General features: G+C 39.8%; 1 long non-coding RNA gene across 1 annotated transcript; it reads right to left on the bottom strand.

Annotated features, from left to right (window-relative positions):
- Positions 1 to 2,799: 2,799 nt before the first annotated feature.
- Positions 2,800 to 4,080, bottom strand: LOC115183065 (uncharacterized). The gene is made up of 2 exons (XR_003873941.1): positions 3,654 to 4,080; positions 2,800 to 3,313 (listed from the first exon to the last, which is right to left on the bottom strand). It is a non-coding gene; the product is annotated as an uncharacterized LOC115183065 (long non-coding RNA).
- Between the last annotated feature and the right edge of the window lie 1,784 nt (positions 4,081 to 5,864).

The raw sequence follows: 5,864 nt of genomic DNA, 5'->3' as shown, positions 1-5,864 counted from the left end.
ATCAATAAGGAGCTGCGAGGGGAATCATTATGTGTTGACAGTGATAAATGATAGCGCAGAAAATAGCGGGCCTTTTTCTCGAACAATCCACGCGAGGCCCAGGGGGCTTTCAGGGCTGGGCCCAGTCGCCAAGGAAACAGATGACATCCAAAATGGCCCTATAGGCAGAGCTCTGAACAGAACACAGTCCTTCTCTTCTTCTCCTCCTTCTCTCCCCACAGACATCTCCTCTCTCCCTGTTTCTCTTCCTTTTGTTTCTAGGCTAAACCAGCTGCCACACAAACTTGTAAAGGACTAATGGTCAAGTTTGAAATTGGAACGATGGACATAGGAAAATGTCGACTGGAGTTCCAGATGCATTTATTATGCTATTGCCTATATTGATTTCATCACTACCAATATTGTAACATGTAGAGCTAATACATGACGTTACAGTATGTAGCTTATGTTTCCTATATAATCATTAATCCACATGACACACTCAGGGACATCTAATGGATGGCTGAATAGCGCACATCCAGGGAGTTGGTCAAGGAACGGTGAGCCCTAGATTAGCAGCATGCAGGATTTCTTCTACCATGGACAGTTTTTTCACAGTAAAAATAAAAATTAAAAAAAATATGTCTTTGATTCATGTAATTATTATTAAGTAATTGGTTCTACAGCTTTTTTGTTTTTGTTGCTGTTTACTCAGCTTTTCGATCAAAGTGTTAGATGAACTTAAAATTTTTAGTCGGCCCAAATTTAGCTCCAGGTAGAGAAAAATTCTGTCAACTTAAAATGATGTGTTTTCTCAACTTGTCTCATATGTTCATTCAACTAGAAATGATTTGTTTCACTACAAAAGGCTGGGGAACTAGTTACACACACATGGTGTTTTTGACATAGCGTCTTTTCAACTGACATATTATAAACACTGAGTAGACAAAACATTAAGAACACCTGCTGTTTTAATGACAGACTGACCTGGTAAATCCAGGTGAAAACTATGATCCCTTATTGATGTTTCTTGTTAAACCCACTTCAATCAGTGTAGATGAAGGGGAGGAGACAGGTTAAAGAAGGATTTTTAAGTCTTGAGATAACTGAGGAGACATAGATTGTGTATGTGTGCCATTCAGAAGGTGAATGGGCAAGACAAAATATTTAAGTGCCTTTAAATGTGGTATGGTAGTAGGTGCCAGACGCACCAGTTTGTGTCAAGAACTGCAATGCTGCTGGGTTTTTCACGATCAACAGTTTCCCATGTGTATCAAGAATGGTCCACCACCCAAATGACATCCAGTCAACTTGATACAACTGTGGGAAGCATCAGAGTCAACTAGTTCCAAAGCCTTTGTTTAATGCCCAAATAATCACTTCCAGTTGAATGAAACATATTAGACAAGTTGAGCAAACACATTATTTTAAGTTGACTGAATTATTGCAGAAGATTTCTGAAGTTGGAGCTAAATTAGGGCCAACTACACATGTTAAGTTCATGTAACACTTTGACCCAAAAGTTGAGTCAACTAAAAAAGGCTGTGGAACCAGTTAGTTAATAATTATTAGTTGAAATTACTAAAATGTTTTTTACAGTCCTGCTGGGGGTGAGTTTTATGAAGTAGGTCTACTGTTATGGTGTTATGGAACAATGTTCCATAGTCTACCCAAAAAGGCTAATCTTTTGACAAGGAAGGTTAAAATTCCTTGTCAAGTTTGATATTATTTTATCTCAGTTAAATACATTTAAATAGTTCAAATATTATAGCATGGTCATCATTTATAATAAGGTGTAAAATCCACATAGGCTACATTTATTTATCTATTATTACAATATAATAGATACCATTATTACACTATAATAACCTACAATTATTACAATATAATAGCCTACTATTATTACAATATAATAGCCTACAATTATTGTTATTATATAATACTGTTATTTCACTATTGCATCTACTTGTATTACAATATTAATTTACAATGTTAAGATTCATGTTTAAAACAAGTTAAAACTGTTTATAAAAATAAATCCCATTCGGAAATTCTTCATGTGATGTTGATGCAAACTATCAAAACAGTTAACAGGTCTACCATACAAACAATATAAACTGCTATGTATGTAGAACTATAATTTATTACTAAACAAATCCTTCCACAAAACAATAAGCTAAACTCGAAATAATCAATAGACCATTTTTTAAACACAGAAGTGCGCATTTATTCTAGGCCTATTGGCTGCATTGTGACGTGTCACCGCGTGGACGAGGATTACAAGTAAATCAACTGAACAGGACAGTTTCCTGTGTAGCTTTTCGAGTCTAACCAGACAGAAATATGTCTGGGGCAGGACTGTCAGGCTGCTTGTGTTGTTGTGGCCGACCCAGTGTATGTTGTTACATCCCACATGTCACCCTATTCCACACACAGTTCAATACTTTTGACCAGGGCCCATATGAAAAGTTGTCCACTATATAGGCCAGGGAATAGGGTGCTATTTGTGGCTTATCCGTTTTGCTGCGGCAGGCAACGGGAGGAAGAGAGGCCTGTGTGCGGGCAGCTCCTCCATGGTTCTGGGACACATCCATTATCATGACAGTTCATTTCGCGGTCAGGCACTGCAGTGGGTTTCTGTTTGCAAACTAGAGAACACTGTTTTCTTTTTCTTAACCTCTTGGAGAGTGTTTCTCTGGCTATAGCAATTCACAAATGGGCCCAGAGAAATAGGTGTATAAGTATTTAGTATTCATTTGTTGTACTTTAACTAGTCATTGTGAAATGAATAGTAAATTAGACGAGGAAATTATTCTCACATTGACGTCCACAGATAAACAGATGGTTGTATTTTGTTGTAAAAAAATTAAAAAGGCAATATTTTAAACATCAAAGTATGACATTGACATTACAATTGAGTGACATAGGGAGCGTTTAGGCTACATTGATGGAAAACGGCTTTAATTTATAACCAAAATAAAGTCAAATATTAAATTCGTTTTCATTGTCTTCTTGAGTCTATTTTTCTCTTGGGCTTACATGCAATATTTAGATTAATCATTAGGCCTAAATAATAATGAAAGCACTCTTGGTCGTTCAGTTGACGTATATGCGTAAAAAGGCAATACTGTAAATAGTGCCTCTTTCGCGCATATGACGTCTCTCCTTTTAAAAAACAGTCCCCTCACGGAGTTACAGTTACCCAGATCCCCTAAAGATGGCAGTCAAACATGCGATTTATCTGGCGCTGTGCGTGTCTGACTGTCTCCACAGCTCCCAACGGCCAAGGGCTCAGGAATTCAAATCTCAGAGGCTTCGCCTTCCGAGGCTCGATCTGTGGAAGGAGAAGCTGCGCAATTAAAACGTCGCCTGGGTTTTAAGAGACGGATTCTAGGGTGTAAATAACATTCAGCTCGGAAAAGGCAGTAAAAATACAATAGTTGCAGAAAAATGGGAGGGAGAATGAAAAGATATAGCATATTGATTTATATGTTCATATTGTTCTACCCACAACAGATACTCCCTTGTACGGCTACATGTTCCTTTCTCTTCTACCCGAAATGTAGCCTATCAATTAAATTAATATAAAACTCGTCTTGTATCCATCCATTCAACTTTTTGTGTATCTAGGAAACCCAAGCGTCTTGATAACACTGTGTTTCAAGCATTCTTACCGGAGAGTCTTTTGACTGGGTGCAACAAGCCATGAGTTGGAACTAATCTTCCTATTTAAACGTTTGTGGCATTTACATTTTTTTTTTAATTCATTTAAATGCTAAATGAAGGATCATTCTAAGTATTTTTATCCAGCGACTCTTCTTTTGGCCCGCTATCTTCTCTCTTCGCTGTGAAAGAAAATTCCAACGTAATACACGCATGTGTTGCGCATTACGCCAAGCCGTTATACAGAGTGAAAGAACCTCCGTTGTTGACTCTTCAGCTCTAGAACTCTGAGTCTGGAGGAGTTGCTTGGCTTCCATCCACTTTATCAATAGGCATCAATCTCATTATACAATTACATTGTTTTGGATAATGATGTACACTCCATGGCTTTAGCCATACATCCTAACTTCCGGTTGAGCATTATTCTATGACAGTGAAACCTACAACCGGAAAAGGAAAATGGAAGATGTGCATTTAATGCTCAATATCTGTGAAGAGGCTGCAAGACTAAAAGTTCCTATACAATTTAATATAATGGTCTACAAAGGAATCTTCCTGTTATGGTTTTTCCATGTTTTTTGCATAAAATGTATTTATTTACAATGTTTACTTACATACACTCTCCAGGATAAAACCATAAAAACAAAAACACAAGAACGTTGACTTGACATAATACAATGAATGATGGATGCATTGATCAAATACACTCACGCACGCACACACACACGCACGCACGCACGCACGCACGCACGCATGCACACACACACACACACACACACACACACACACACACACACACACACACACACACACACACACACACACACACACACAAACACACAGGGTTTGTACATTCCCTCCCATCAAAGTGAATGAATGCAATATCTCCAATAAAGTTCCCCGTGCCCCCTAGACGCTGATCTTGGGTCAGTTTAGCATTTTACACACTAATGGTTAAGGTTAGGATTGGGGAATGGGAAGCTGAACCTAGAGGAAACCTGACCCCAGAGTTACATACATAGTGGGGTGGGGGGAGAATGCATCGGACAATGCAGACTCCATTCTACCCCCCCTCTCTCTCTGTCTGTCTGTCTGTCTGTCTGTCTGTCTGTCTGTCTGTCTGTCTGTCTGTCTGTCTGTCTGTCTGGTCTGTCTGGTCTGTCTGTCTGGTCTGTCTGGTCTGTCTGTCTGTCTGTCTGTCTGTCTGTCTGTCTGTCTGTCTGTCTGTCTGTCTGTCTGTCTGTCTGTCTGTCTGTCTGTCTGTCTGGTTTGTCTGTCTGTCTGTCTGTCTGTCTGTCTGTCTGTCTGTCTGTCTGTCTGTCTGTCTGTCTGGTCTGTCTGTCTGTCTGTCTTGTCTGTCTGTCACAAGCTGTGAGCCACTCTTTCACCTCTAGGCTGGTCCCAGATCTGTTTGTGCCTGACAGTGAGTGACAGAGAGTTGGTATGATAGCACAGATAGACTGACACTCAGGCTATCTTTCACCCATCCAAAAGAAAGGCCTGGAAGAAGATTGGTTGATCGAATTATTGGTTTTATTCACATATATTTGTATCTTTTTAAACTCATGGTGATTTTAATAGGGAGGAGGTCATAGAGACAGCACACACATAGTGTGGAAAGAAACAACAAAAAAAACAAGAAGTTCACATCCTTTTTTTCCAAAAAAACGATTAGAAACAACATATTATGCAGAACAATACCATAGCATTTACAATACTTCAATTCCCAGTTCTCCTTGAGAGTCCAGCGTAATTGTACAACAGTTTACAGTATCTCCCCTCTCTCCTCTTCCCTCCCCTTTAGGAGTTGATATAGTTTGCCTTTCAATCTCTGTCTGTCTTTCTTTCCCCTCGTTCTCATCTCTTCTGGAATCCTATTTTTAAGGGCACCTCTGTGTTATACAGACATTGGCTTCTCCTTGGTCCAAATCCATCCCCAGTCAAGACTTGGAGAAGGTACAGTTCTCTGAAAGAAGTCTCTTTTTATTTTTCTAGGAGTCCATAGTACATAGCAGGTGCCTCTTTAGTTGTCTTCAGTCTTGGGTAAGAGAAAACACCCAATGTCTCTCAATCGCTTTTTTTCAAAGAGGAATCCCTTCGAGTCTACTGGGCGAGGCAGTCCAGGGTTCAGGATGAAGGGGGGTAGGGGGTCGGGGTCTGCTGGGATGGGCGATGGGCATCTAGGGACTGGAGGCTGGCAGGGGGGCGTAGGCAGGGTGGCT

Source organism: Salmo trutta, unplaced genomic scaffold (assembly GCF_901001165.1).
Source record: "Salmo trutta unplaced genomic scaffold, fSalTru1.1, whole genome shotgun sequence".
Classification (NCBI taxonomy): Eukaryota; Metazoa; Chordata; class Actinopteri; order Salmoniformes; family Salmonidae; genus Salmo; species Salmo trutta.
The sequence above is the reverse complement of the archived record's forward strand: the minus strand, read 5'-3'. Positions and strand labels throughout refer to the sequence as shown.